The sequence below is a fragment of the Micropterus salmoides genome, unplaced genomic scaffold, assembly GCF_014851395.1.
Source record: "Micropterus salmoides isolate LMB-PRFRI ecotype aquatic unplaced genomic scaffold, ASM1485139v1 Ms_hic_scaffold_766, whole genome shotgun sequence".
Lineage (NCBI taxonomy): Eukaryota > Metazoa > Chordata > Actinopteri > Centrarchiformes > Centrarchidae > Micropterus > Micropterus salmoides.
The window spans coordinates 1-15,635 of NW_024044533.1; the positions used below are offsets into that span (position 1 = coordinate 1).

Here is a 15,635-nt window from a genome sequence, read left to right on the forward strand (position 1 = left end):
ATGAAGATGATGCACCATGACCTTCTAAGCAGAAATATTTACACAGGCAATATGTCTACTAACTTACGGCAATGCTTAATTCCCGCTGTCTTTAAATATATGTGTGTGATTTGGTTAAAGACAGAGTTCAGTGATACAGTAGTTTGGGGAATTTTACGGGTTTCCCAGAGTCAGAAATAAAACATGTTTATGTATTGGTGTAGTCTAGTTATGTCAAACAGCAATATTAGGCTATCTTGGCTCAATTGTTGTGTCCAGGGAATCAGTTAAAATAACCATGATCCCATAGACATCCAGGAATTGAGCGAAACTAAGCAAGTGGGGTGGTTCAAAACAGTTAATGCCAATGTCTTTGTCATTTTATCATCATATTCTAAACAAATAAAGATAATTTTGAAAAATGTTGTCAGCCCACTAACTAAATATTATAAAACCTTAATGGAATGGTTTGCCATTTTGAGAAATAATTCACTTTGTTGTCAAGAGGAACTCTTGCTTTTGTAGGATAAATATCACATCAACTTATTGTCACATACACAATCATGCACAATATAAAACATTTATGAGCTCTCTGCATTTAACTCATCCTAAGTATCAGGAGCAGTTGGCCTCCACGATGAAGATGAAGATGTAGATGATGCTCCATGACTTTTTAAGTAGAAATCTTTACACTGTACTTCATGTACCTTTGCCCACATCTACAGATGTGGCCGATCCTTTGGTGACAGTGGTCTGCTCCTTTGGTCTGCAACTGAAGCACAGTGAGTGGAGATCATTGTCCGTCAGTACGACATCTAGGCAAATGCGATATCTCAGGAACAAGAAATTTGTTCGAAATTGGAACAAACGTTCATCTGGACGGATGAACTGATTAGAATTTGGTGAAAATTCATGGTCATTATGGCCTCAAAATAGGTTCTTGTTTGGTGTCTGAATTACGCGGACATATCTGGCATCTAAGCAAGTAAGGCACAAAGGGGTTATATTTAGTCTGTAGATTGATCATGTGTGGTTTGGGTGTAACACGAATTAAACCAATCATGAGTGTTATCTCCCATTACCCTCTGAAAGCCAGCTGTGCCTGGAATGGCACATTGCTATTTAAATGGCAGATGAATGCCACATTATTGAAACCATCAATTGCATCAATTCAAGTGTGATGCAGACTCGCAGGTGAGAGAGAGAGAGAGCACATGAGGACGAGCGAGAGAAAGGGAGTAAAATACTTATGTGTTAGTGGCATTTCAGTTCCAACATGAGGTATCAGTGCTTAAAAGTGAAGTAATGGTTACATGTGACTATTAGACATTTCTTTGCTCACATATTTATAGTTAAATCTAAAATATTTTTTGTCTCTCAGTGAGTTCAACACATCGCACCATTACTGAAGACAATATATCTGTTTACAGTTTTTTTTTATTGGGGGAGTTATTAACAAACTCATTGAGTACACTCAACAGCTGCGTTCCTCTTTCTATGGAGGGGGTTCTGTATTGGTGTTATTATACCTTCACTGATTACTTCACTGACAAGCACAGGAGCAGTGTGTGTCCAGAATAAGGCTCTTAAATATTTACTTTATTATCCAGATCTCTACAGAGACAAACTGTCAAATTTGGACCCAGGATGCATTTCTCCATTAGCGGTGGACTGTCTTTTATATGTGTAACTTTGCTGATTTTCCTTCCTGCGCAAGGTAAGTGTAGTTTTGCATACTTATCTTTTAAGCATGACTGAAGAGAGACTACTAAAGTGAGGATGACTTGGCAAATACTTTTGTATTAAGGCTGGCCCGTCCTCACCAGACAAATGGCCATATAGGTTGATTGTTCAGCAGCTTATTACAACCCATATTTACATTTATTGCTGGGTTACGCAGGTGACTTACGGTACTCATGTCACTTGACTTACACAACGTACTTATTGTAACCCAAACCATGATCTTTTTCCACACCTAACCAAGTAGTTTTGTTGCCTAGACTTAATGAAACTTTGAACGTTTCACAACATTAACCACGTGCTTTCACAACATACTTAAGACCTGAACTGGACTGGTACTTTCCAACGGTGATACATGTAGTTATAGGACAACTGACAATGCACCTATATACAAATTGCTGCAGTATACACTGCTGATATAAGTCTTATTCATGCCTGGTCTATTGCTTTCTTGTGTTTTCTGCATTGTAGGGCGACTTCAGTATGTCACGCCTGAATCTCCAGACGTGATACCAGTCGTCCCCTCCTGCTGTACAAATGTCTCAAAGGCCCGCATTTTGGAGAAGATCATCGCCTGCTTTGAACAGAAGGCACACATTTGCTAATTGTAATATACGTGCATACATGTAGGTAGAAAAGTATTCACACACTTAATTTTCTGTCTGTGTTTGTGTTATCCATTGCTTTACATTTATTCATTTTGCTGAAGCTTTTATTCAAAGCGACTTACAATTGCTATGTATGTCAGATGCCTCTGGAGCAACTAGGGGCAACTAGGCAGGGGCGGCTTGTTCATTAGGTTGACCGGGCACCGCCAAGCCAGGAAAGGTAGGTAGCATGATGTGGCCACCACGGGCATCTTGTCAGAGGAGGGTAAAAAGAAGAAGAAGTAGGAAAGCAACACAGGAAATAAACCAAAAACAATAGAATAAACCTTTTAAATTTCCCCTTGCATGCCTTGTTGTTCATGTATAAATACAAAGGAAGAATGGGAGAACAGCACATAGCTCGTTGTTACTGTGTGATTATACAGTTACAGGAGAACAGTGGATACTTTAATACAGCCCACTCCCCTAATAATACTGTGTATCTACAGGATAACAAGTGGAGTTTTTACAACTCTCTGCTTACCTTATTAATCTTGTGTAATGTGTAACTTAAAAACTGAAAATAAATACTAGGTTCATCTGTACCCCGTTAAACATTTAAGAATAGCTGTGTTTGATCCACCTTCATATACAGCATATGTGACAATATTACATAACTGTAGCCTATTACTTGAGACGGGTCCCTTAGCTGCAACGCAAGATTAACTGTAAATAATTTTATTCATTGCAGTGCCACTGTGCTTTTTTCTGGATTTGTTGTTCCTAAATAAAAGGTTTGTTACAGCTAAATCAGATGATTGTGAGAGTCATTCTTTTTTTTATCATTATTGCTAAAGTAGTTGCCTTTACATCCAAAGGTCTAAAGATCGGTTGATTTTAACTGTGGACTGTTCATTCATTGTAGACATTGACAATGAACTTCAGGATGTAGCTGTTCACAAATACTGTACAGTATGTAGCCTAAGGAACAATCCTTGTGTTATAGCAGACTAAGGCCATTGAACTCACCTTAGCCATCATCAAAACCCCCCCTGAGAGATTTGGCAGCAGCCACCACTGCAACTAGGTGTCACTTTGGCAAGGTCATTTATTCGCTTTTTTAATTAAAGTTAAATGATCTCATGTCTGCATGTTATTGTGAAGCTGCAGACAGGCGCTTATTAGCTTAACTAAGCATTAAAAACAGGTAGCGTGTTTCTCCCTGCATGTCCAAAGTTCAAGAATATGCCTGACAGCACCTCTAATGCTCATATCGGTTATCTCTCATTATTCTTCTTATATTTTCTACTACTATGTAGGGCTGACCCCAGATAGTTGAAGATTCGATGGGCGGAGCCTGATTCGACTGTCAATCTAACCGTCGAAGCTTCGCAGCGAAACAAGGATCATGCCATTTTGGCGATATCTGCTTTTAGAACTACCAGTTTTCTCCCAATAAGTTAATATACAGCCGATTACAATATACATTCCAATGCTTAATGCTGTAAATAAACATGTAAAAAGAATAAAACCTTAAAGTGTGTAAATAAATCCAAAATTGTAACCCTAACCCTGGGTCATCAGTGCGCATGTGTAGGCGTATCGTGTATGTAGCGGCAGAAGAGGAACACTTGCTGAAGAGACGGAGCTCCAGCTTCACCAGTGTTGTGCCGAGTTGTCCACACCTTGCGGGACTTTCGAATAATTTATCACCGTTGATGAACCACACAAAGAATATTTTATCGTTTTTAAATAGCCAGCTAGTTGAAATAGACCTGCAAGGAACCACAACATGCATGCAGTTGTCGGCAGTACGGACTGCACGCAAAACTCTGCACGAGACCGGTGAATGACAGGCGAGAGAGAGAAAAGGGTCTTCAAAAAGCCTCAGCACACATGATTCGACTATAGGCAGGACTTGACAATTCTGATTCGACAGTGTAAATCCTTAGCTGGGACAGCCTACTACTATATTTATTGCAACAAAAAACCAAAGCAAATAAGTTTGATGCTATGATACGGCAATAAAGCTGATTCTGCTTCTAATTTCTTTTTCAATCCATACAACAATCTAAACGTAAAAACAACAAGTTGAGGTTTTACCAGTGGCTTAAGTACCGATGGTGCAACCTGTACAATGCACCGGGGCCCAGCTGATTACAAGGGCCCACAATGGACAGCAACAATTGCAATGTGGATTGTGATCAGATGCTGTCATGTATTCATTCGTACTGTGTTAGCATAATGAGTTACCATGCTTTTTTGATTGCCATTTGTTCTATGGTTATTGACATACTGTGTCAGCTACTTTGTGTTGATTTCTTACTGGGGGCTGGCCAAAGCTATTTTTAATATTTGATAATCTGAGACCACAGGTTTGAGTTGAGGGCAAGCTGTCCGTGGTGCTGATCAAAGTGGTGAGTCTGTACCTGTGGTCTGCACGCATGTGTAAACACAAACATGCTTTTTAGGGGTCATTTACAAATATGTTACACTGCTGGGTTTAAGGCAGAGTTACACGCTGCAACAATTTCTTGATGAACACCAGAGTATTGACCTCCTAAAGTGTTATTGTCCCTGTGTTGTTTCTGATTTGGTTTATGTACATTTTAAACAACTATGATACAATGTGAGCTGGACTTCTGAACTTCTTCCAGACATGAGAGGGGTGTATCAATCTTCTTGTGTAACGCAGCATGAAAGCAAATAAGTGGATTTCCAAAAGTGTTTGTTATTTTAATGCTTCTGCGGTTGTTGTATAGGTTATTTATAAAAAACCAAACTTATTTTGTGTTTTTCTACCTTACAGTTTTTGGACTGTGAGTAAGAAATCCTTTTGTGTGGACCCAGGGGCCCGCTGGCTCCATAAAAGACTCCAGGAGTTAAAGAAAGTAAGTCTAGAGAACACTTTGGCTGAAATTTACAGTGGAAATGTATCTAGAAAATCTAGTTTGCGATGATTTTTGATGTTGTTGTTAATTTGACATTATTATGAGATGCAGTTTAGAGGAACATACCATACCTCCCAACTAAAACGTCTGACACTTTTTATTGCATCCTATTGTGGATTTGGGAATTCTAGCATTTGATAAATCAAAAGCAGCTTAAACAGAAGATATCTGAATTCCTATAATATGGAAACTGTCTAAGATTAAATTAACTGTTTCTCTCCACAGAATGGAATATTTTGCACAGTCCTGTGAAAAACCTTCAACAGCCAAGATGAAGGTGATGCACCATGGCGCTCTAAGCAGAAGTCTTTACGCTGGCACCAATTTCTGTTTAATTGTTCTACTAACTGAAATGTTTACCTTAAACCTTGAAGGTTGAATGAATAGCATTTGTTGGTTGATGTTTGCAAACACACCATTTAAAGCTGGCCCCTCGTCCTGGCTCAACTAGCAAGTGGGAGAGACAGAGCGACAGTAGTTGAGCATATAAAAACTGGAGACAATCCCAATATCTAGCCTATCGCTCTCCCTCTGAAGCTCAAAAATGAAATGGGGGGAAAAAACACAACAACTTTCTTAACACAATGTGCCTATGGCATTATTTAATCCAATATGAACTGTATTGAACAATAAAATGTCAATTACACAACAGATTTTAATGTTACACATGTTACACAGCCTGTTAGTTTGGAGTTAACCACTCATTTGCCAACATACCACATGAGTTACAACATTTGCAAAGCTACTTCTTCCTCTTCTTGTATTTATTGTTCTGCCTAGTTCAAGGCCAGCCAGATCCAAGGTGTTGACTGCAGTGGTTAGGGCAATATCAATCCCTGGGGTAGCATAGCATAAAGAACAGCTAACGTATTGTTGTTGTTTCTATTTCTGTGTTCACATACACAATCATGCACAATATAAAACATTTATGAGCTCTCTGCATTTAACTCATCCTAAGTATCAGGAGCAGTTGGCCTCCACGATGAAGATGAAGATGTAGATGATGCTCCATGACTTTTTAAGTAGAAATCTTTACACCTTTGCCCACATCTACAGATGTGGCCGATCCTTTGGTGACAGTGGTCTGCTCCTTTGGTCTGCAACTGAAGCACAGTGAGTGGAGATCATTGTCCGTCAGTACGACATCTAGGCAAATGCGATATCTCAGGAACAAGAAATTTGTTCGAAATTGGAACAAACGTTCATCTGGACGGATGAACTGATTAGAATTTGGTGAAAATTCATGGTCATTATGGCCTCAAAATAGGTTCTTGTTTGGTGTCTGAATTACGCGGACATATCTGGCATCTAAGCAAGTAAGGCACAAAGGGGTTATATTTAGTCTGTAGATTGATCATGTGTGGTTTGGGTGTAACACGAATTAAACCAATCATGAGTGTTATCTCCCATTACCCTCTGAAAGCCAGCTGTGCCTGGAATGGCACATTGCTATTTAAATGGCAGATGAATGCCACATTATTGAAACCATCAATTGCATCAATTCAAGTGTGATGCAGACTCGCAGGTGAGAGAGAGAGAGAGAGCTCATGAGGACGAGCGAGAGAAAGGGAGTAAAATACTTATGTGTTAGTGGCATTTCAGTTCCAACATGAGGTATCAGTGCTTAAAAGTGAAGTAATGGTTACATGTGACTATTAGACATTTCTTTGCTCACATATTTATAGTTAAATCTAAAATATTTTTTGTCTCTCAGTGAGTTCAACACATCGCACCATTACTGAAGACAATATATCTGTTTACAGTTTTTTTTTTTGGGGGAGTTATTAACAAACTCATTGAGTAACACTCAACAGCTGCGTTCCTCTTTCTATGGAGGGGGTTCTGTATTGGTGTTATTATACCTTCACTGATTACTTCACTGACAAGCACAGGAGCAGTGTGTGTCCAGAATAAGGCTCTTAAATATTTACTTTATTATCCAGATCTCTACAGAGACAAACTGTCAAATTTGGACCCAGGATGCATTTCTCCATTAGCGGTGGACTGTCTTTTATATGTGTAACTTTGCTGATTTTCCTTCCTGCGCAAGGTGAGTGTAGTTTTGCATACTTATCTTTTAAGCATGACTGAAGAGAGACTACTAAAGTGAGGATGACTTGGCAAATACTTTTGTATTAAGGCTGGCCCGTCCTCACCAGACAAATGGCCATATAGGTTAATTGTTCAGCAGCTTATTACAACCCATTTTCATTTATTGCTGGGTTACGCAGGTGACTTACGGTACTCATGTCACTTGACTTACACAACGTACTTATTGTAACCCAAACCATGATCTTTTTCCACACCTAACCAAGTAGTTTTGTTGCCTAGACTTAATGAAACTTTGAACGTTTCACAACATTAACCACGTGCTTTCACAACATACTTAAGACCTGAACTGGACTGGTACTTTCCAACGGTGATACATGTAGTTATAGGACAACTGACAATGCACCTATATACAAATTGCTGCAGTATACACTGCTGATATAAGTCTTATTCATGCCTGGTCTATTGCTTTCTTGTGTTTTCTGCATTGTAGGGCGACTTCAGTATGTCACGCCTGAATCTCCAGACGTGATACCAGTCGTCCCCTCCTGCTGTACAAATGTCTCAAAGGCCCGCATTTTGGAGAAGATCATCGCCTGCTTTGAACAGAAGGCACACATTTGCTAATTGTAATATACGTGCATACATGTAGGTAGAAAAGTATTCACACACTTAATTTTCTGTCTGTGTTTGTGTTATCCATTGCTTTACATTTATTCATTTTTGCTGAAGCTTTTATTCAAAGCGACTTACAATTGCTATGTATGTCAGATGCCTCTGGAGCAACTAGGGGCAACTAGGCAGGGCGGCTTGTTCATTAGGTTGACCGGGCACCGCCAAGCCAGGAAAGGTAGGTAGCATGATGTGGCCACCACGGGCATCTTGTCAGAGGAGGGTAAAAAGAAGAAGAAGTAGGAAAGCAACACAGGAAATAAACCAAAAACAATAGAATAAACCTTTTAAATTTCCCCTTGCATGCCTTGTTGTTCATGTATAAATACAAAGGAAGAATGGGAGAACAGCACATAGCTCGTTGTTACTGTGTGATTATACAGTTACAGGAGAACAGTGGATACTTTAATACAGCCCACTCCCCTAATAATACTGTGTATCTACAGGATAACAAGTGGAGTTTTTACAACTCTCTGCTTACCTTATTAGTCTTGTGTAATGTGTAACTTAAAAACTGAAAATAAATACTAGGTTCATCTGTACCCCGTTAAACATTTAAGAATAGCTGTGTTTGATCCACCTTCATATACAGCATATGTGACAATATTACATAACTGTAGCCTATTACTTGAGACGGGTCCCTTAGCTGCAACGCAAGATTAACTGTAAATAATTTTATTCATTGCAGTGCCACTGTGCTTTTTCTGGATTTGTTGTTCCTAAATAAAAGGTTTGTTACAGCTAAATCAGATGATTGTGAGAGTCATTCTTTTTTTATCATTATTGCTAAAGTAGTTGCCTTTACATCCAAAGGTCTAAAGATCGGTTGATTTTAACTGTGGACTGTTCATTCATTGTAGACATTGACAATGAACTTCAGGATGTAGCTGTTCACAAATACTGTACAGTATGTAGCCTAAGGAACAATCCTTGTGTTATAGCAGACTAAGGCCATTGAACTCACCTTAGCCATCATCAAAACCCCCCCTGAGAGATTTGGCAGCAGCCACCACTGCAACTAGGTGTCACTTTGGCAAGGTCATTTATTCGCTTTTTTAATTAAAGTTAAATGATCTCATGTCTGCATGTTTATTGTGAAGCTGCAGACAGGCGCTTATTAGCTTAACTAAGCATTAAAAACAGGTAGCGTGTTTCTCCCTGCATGTCCAAAGTTCAAGAATATGCCTGACAGCACCTCTAATGCTCATATCGGTTATCTCTCATTATTCTTCTTATATTTTCTACTACTATGTAGGGCTGACCCCAGATAGTTGAAGATTCGATGGGCGGAGCCTGATTCGACTGTCAATCTAACCGTCGAAGCTTCGCAGCGAAACAAGGATCATGCCATTTTGGCGATATCTGCTTTTAGAACTACCAGTTTTCTCCCAATAAGTTAATATACAGCCGATTACAATATACATTCCAATGCTTAATGCTGTAAATAAACATGTAAAAAGAATAAAACCTTAAAGTGTGTAAATAAATCCAAAATTGTAACCCTAACCCTGGGTCATCAGTGCGCATGTGTAGGCGTATCGTGTATGTAGCGGCAGAAGAGGAACACTTGCTGAAGAGACGGAGCTCCAGCTTCACCAGTGTTGTGCCGAGTTGTCCACACCTTGCGGGACTTTCGAATAATTTATCACCGTTGATGAACCACACAAAGAATATTTTATCGTTTTTAAATAGCCAGCTAGTTGAAATAGACCTGCAAGGAACCACAACATGCATGCAGTTGTCGGCAGTACGGACTGCACGCAAAACTCTGCACGAGACCGGTGAATGACAGGCGAGAGAGAGAAAAGGGTCTTCAAAAAGCCTCAGCACACATGATTCGACTATAGGCAGGACTTGACAATTCTGATTCGACTATGTAAATCCTTAGCTGGGGACAGCCTTACACTATATTTATTGCAACAAAAAACCAAAGCAAATAAGTTTGATACTATGATACGGCAATAAAGCTGATTCTGCTTCTAATTTCTTTTTCAATCCATACAACAATCTAAACGTAAAAACAACAAGTTGAGGTTTTACCAGTGGCTTAAGTACCGATGGTGCAACCTGTACAATGCACCGGGGCCCAGCTGATTACAAGGGCCCACAATGGACAGCAACAATTGCAATGTGGATTGTGATCAGATGCTGTCATCTATTCATTCGTACTGTGTTAGCATAATGAGTTACCATGCTTTTCTTGATTGCCATTTGTTCTATGGTTATTGACATACTGTGTCAGCTACTTTGTGTTGATTTCTTACTGGGGGCTGGCCAAAGCTATTTTTAATATTTGATAATCTGAGACCACAGGTTTGAGTTGAGGGCAAGCTGTCCGTGGTGCTGATCAAAGTGGTGAGTCTGTACCTATGGTCTGCACGCATGTGTAAACACAAACATGCTTTTTAGGGGTCATTTACAAATATGTTACACTGCTGGGTTTAAGGCAGAGTTACACGCTGCAACAATTTCTTGATGAACACCAGAGTATTGACCTCCTAAAGTGTTATTGTCCCTGTGTTGTTTCTGATTTGGTTTATGTACATTTTAAACAACTATGATACAATGTGAGCTGGACTTCTGAACTTCTTCCAGACATGAGAGGGGTGTATCAATCTTCTTGTGTAACGCAGCATGAAAGCAAATAAGTGGATTTCCAAAAGTGTTTGTTATTTTATGCTTCTGCGGTTGTTGTATAGGTTATTTATTAAAAAAAAAAAACTTATTTTGTGTTTTTCTACCTTACAGTTTTTGGACTGTGAGTAAGAAATCCTTTTGTGTGGACCCAGGGGCCCGCTGGCTCCATAAAAGACTCCAGGAGTTAAAGAAAGTAAGTCTAGAGAACACTTTGGCTGAAATTTACAGTGGAAATGTATCTAGAAAATCTAGTTTGCGATGATTTTTGATGTTGTTGTTAATTTGACATTATTATGAGATGCAGTTTAGAGGAACATACCATACCTCCCAACTAAAACGTCTGACACTTTTTATTGCATCCTATTGTGGATTTGGGAATTCTAGCATTTGATAAATCAAAAGCAGCTTAAACAGAAGATATCTGAATTCCTATAATATGGAAACTGTCTAAGATTAAATTAACTGTTTCTCTCCACAGAATGGAATATTTTGCACAGTCCTGTGAAAAACCTTCAACAGCCAAGATGAAGGTGATGCACCATGGCGCTCTAAGCAGAAGTCTTTACGCTGGCACCAATTTCTGTTTAATTGTTCTACTAACTGAAATGTTTACCTTAAACCTTGAAGGTTGAATGAATAGCATTTGTTGGTTGATGTTTGCAAACACACCATTTAAAGTGGCCCCTCGTCCTGGCTCAACTAGCAAGTGGGAGAGACAGAGCGGCAGTAGTTGAGCATATAAAAACTGGAGACAATCCCAATATCTAGCCTATCGCTCTCCCTCTGAAGCTCAAAAATGAAATGGGGGAAAAAACACAACAACTTTCTTAACACAATGTGCCTATGGCATTATTTAATCCAATATGAACTGTATTGAACAATAAAATGTCAATTACACAACAGATTTTAATGTTACACATGTTACACAGCCTGTTAGTTTGGAGTTAACCACTCATTTGCCAACATACCGCATGAGTTACAACATTTGCAAAGCTACTTCTTCCTCTTCTTCAATATCAATCCCTGATGTGGACAATGGCACTAAGGTGGAGCAGCTGAATAGTTTTAGGTTTTCTTGGAATCAGTATCACGTCATGGTCATCTCACATTTCCACGCTGGTAAAGACAGAAACAGCTGTATTTCTTAAGGAAACTTAAGAAGGCAAAATTCCTGTGCCAAGTACTTGTTAACTTATAGTGAGGAAATATGTGGACCCATTGCAACAGCTGTGGTCTTCTTTCTCTAGAGTGTGGGGTGTGTGCTCCTGCGTGTTGACCTTATTTATAACAACAAAATTTCTTCTTGCAAGTCAGAGCTTCACTGTTAACTTTACTGACAAGCACTGGAGCAGTGAGTGTCCAGAATAAGGCTCTTAATTATTCACTATCACCAGATCTCTACTGTACAGAGACACACTGTCATATTGCGACCCAGGATGCCTTTCTCCCTTCGCTATGGGCTTTGTGTGCGTTTAACCATGCTGCTTTTCCTTCTTGCACAAGGTGAGTGTGTGACTACTAATTACTTCTAGAGTCTGTGAAGGGTAACTTAAACAGTTGTATTTAAAATGTATTGATTTGTATTGTATAGAAATTAGATTGATTCCCTGTCAACACTAAAATAAAGAGGATTCATCTTAAAAGTTTATGTTTTTTTGCCACAGGAGGTTTTCATTTTGTATTAAACATTAAAAGAGAAATCTTTTTTTTTCTTTCCATATTGGAGTGTCTATCATGTGATACTTAACGGAAAGATCTTTGATGTAAATGAAGAACAGATGCTGTGCTGGCTAACACAGCAGTTGCAATGTACTTGTTAAAGGGGGAAGATTTTCCCACTGTATTCCTTGTATCTATGTACACGGAAAAGAGCACTTTATTTTGCTTTGGAAAGATACACATGGGGGAAATCAAACTATTTCAGTCATTTAGGAACTAAAAGAGAACAAGAAATGTAAACAAAAAGGGTATAAGCAAGTCTGGCTCTCTCCAAAGTAACAAGATTTGCCTAGCATTACCTCTAAAGTTCATTAATTAACATGCTTTATCTATCGTAATTGCTATATATATACTGAAAATTCAATACTTTTGGGTGGGGGGTAATTAAATTAAATAGTCAGCCTGTAAGATAGTTTCCTGTACATAAGCTTAATAATATTTTTCTGTGTTGTGTATGCATTGCAGTGCGGCCCCAGTGTTACAGGCCTAGGCCCAGGAGTCCAGGGCATGTCATTCCCAATTGCTGCATGAAAACCTCAAATGCCACCATTAGAGAAACTGTCAATGCCTGCTTCCTGCAGGAGAAAAACACTTTTTCTCATTGCAAAATAAAGGCTTACATGTAAGTAAAATTGCTCATACAAGCTTCATTTTCGCATTTATGGTGTGCTGTCCGTCCCTGTAAGGCACATTGATCATATTTGAAAACAATCAGTCTCTAGCACATGTTCATGTCTGTTACATGTCTTTTCAACCCTACAGCCTTACCAATGAAAATAACGAATGGTGTGTGGACCCAAGAGCTTGGTGGCTCCAACAAAGACTCTGGAGGTTAAAGCAAGTAAGCTGGGGAATTAGGGGGTAACAATGGGTTCTGTAGCACTTTATAAATCTGCTGTGATTTATTTTAAAATTACTATGTTCTACTTACCCACATTGGAGGGGTAACAAAATGATGATGAAGATTTTTACATAGTTCCTAATGTAAAAACAAATTACATAGTTCCTAAATAGCTACAGGGTACATTTGTGTTTTTACTTTACTGGAAAATACAGAGGTCAAAAAAAAAAAAAAAAAAAAAAAGAGTATTGTCATAAACATACTGTAGGCCTATATGTTAACGTGTGTGTTGTAATATAGATAAACTTACAGGATGGGGTACAACAGAGAGGGGACTTCAACAGCCTGCAGTGGTACAGTTGGAATGACACTGTTGTTACACATAGTGCCGTTTATTGTTGTTATGGACAGTATGTAGAAATACTTTTGGTAGGGGCTAATACGGCTAAACTGAAAACAAGTGTCCATCTAAGAGCCAAAAAAAAAGTGGGAAAAATTACACTCTGTGTTGCACACTATAATTTAAAGGGTTTTCTTCTATTTTTTTCTTGATATATTTAGGAATTCCAGGTTTTGACTTCAAATTCAGATCCACACATTAAAGAAAAAATGGATTCAGGTTGCTCAGATTCAATAGGTCAAATTCAAATGAAAAAGTTCAGCCAATTTTAATTAGCCGAGACAGCCGAGAACAGGCACTTCCCTCCCTTCCTCTGGTTCTCCAGAGATTTAGCAGGGTAAAGTGTCAAAAGCTGTACTATGCGGTAAAGGCTAGAGGGCAGAGAGCCCTGCATGGGCGGTGAGCAAAAACGTGAGCTGCCGTGGCTGGTCTGAATTTGACTAATATAATTTGATTTGGTCTTTCTGAATTTTTTCAACTTGAATTTTTAGATTTGAATTTGACCAATGGAATAATATTTCCTATTTAATTACAAAGAGGTGAATTCAGAACAAATCACTTCAGATACATGGTTTTCAGAGTAAAATATTTAAGTGCTATGAATTTAGTGGTGTTTAAATTTCATCATTCAGTGGCTGTTAAAATGCAAAGAATTATTTCTCTTATTTGCTGCCATACTTTTAATTTAATTTCTTCTCCCCCAGAGAGGAATATGTTGCCAAATCATCTGACAGACCTTTGACAATCACAACGAATAATGCATCATGACCTCCTATCCAGAATTTTTTCTTTTTTTCTTTCTAACAATTTAGATCAAATTTCTCTGTAAACATTTAAATATGTTACTGATGTCTTTGTAGGAATTTTCATTGTCTAATAAACTATTAAAGAGTTTCAACCATTGTTGTCTTGGTGTTGCTGCATGGTATTTACAGTTTATATCACGGGACAAGTAGCCTTGAAAATTGCTGAATTGAATGAATGAATTTAAAATTTAAATGTTCTTACTAAAAAATGAAAAGAGGTCTCCATGATAGTGATGAAAATTTCTCCAAACAATAACTTTGTCAGTTATGTCTTCCAACCTGTGGTCATTTTCTTCTTGAGAAACAGCCACGAAATAAAGAAATTACTCTTACATCCTTTCCACAATGTCCATATTTGCTTTTTATTAGCAGCATGGCTCTAGAGATGACAGTGTCGCTCAGTCCACTACTTTGGTCCAGACATCTTTATCTCAACAATTATCGGACAGATTGCCATGACATTTTGTATAGAAATTCATGGTCCCCAGAAGAGAAAGATTAGCCTACTGCGTTTGGTAAAGCTATGACATTTCCTCTAGCGCCATCATGAAGTTGACATTTTTGGTTTTAAGCAAAATATCTCAACAATGTATTGTATGGACTGCGTTTAAATTTGCTATAGATATTCATGGTCCAGAGGATGAATCCTAATGACTCAGGTGATCCCTGACTTCGTCATCGTGAGATTCACTTTTGTGATTTGAGTGAAACATCTCAACAACTTTGGATAGATTGCCATGTAATTGGATAAACACAGTCATGCCCCCCACAGAATATATTTTTAATCACTTAATTTTACATCTAGCACGGTCATCAGGTTAATACTTTGGTTTATGAACAAATACCGGCAAAACTAAAGTAATTCCCATCAACCTTAGCTGTACTTTTAGGCTATTTTTAATGCTAATTAGCTAATGTTAGCATGCTAACACTAAACCTGACTAAACTGAGGTGTTGAACATGGTTTCTAGCATGGTTCAGCTAGCTACCTTCAGTTTATGCTGCATTCATAACAGAAAGGAGAAGACAACAGTTGGCCTTACAGCTTTAATCTCATTAGTGCACACTTGTCTATCCATCCAACACACTTTATTATCCATTCATTCTCAGATAGGGGCCCAGCCAGTTATACTTACAGCTCCCGTGTCAGCTTGTGAACAACACTTGTAGCCATAAGCAAGTGGAACACGCAAGAATCTGTATTATATATACTGGTTGTGTAACTCAAGTTTAAATTATGTGTTTACTATATTA

General features: G+C 38.5%; 2 long non-coding RNA genes across 2 annotated transcripts; both read left to right on the plus strand.

Annotated features, from left to right (window-relative positions):
* The first annotated feature begins 2,310 nt into the window (after positions 1-2,310).
* Positions 2,311-6,758, plus strand: LOC119892984. The gene is made up of 3 exons (XR_005442736.1): positions 2,311-2,345; positions 5,116-5,197; positions 5,483-6,758. It is a non-coding gene; the product is annotated as an uncharacterized LOC119892984 (long non-coding RNA).
* A 1,161-nt stretch (positions 6,759-7,919) lies between these two features.
* Positions 7,920-11,283, plus strand: LOC119892985. Its single transcript, XR_005442737.1, has 3 exons — positions 7,920-7,954; positions 10,727-10,808; positions 11,094-11,283. It is a non-coding gene; the product is annotated as an uncharacterized LOC119892985 (long non-coding RNA).
* Positions 11,284-15,635: the final 4,352 nt, after the last annotated feature.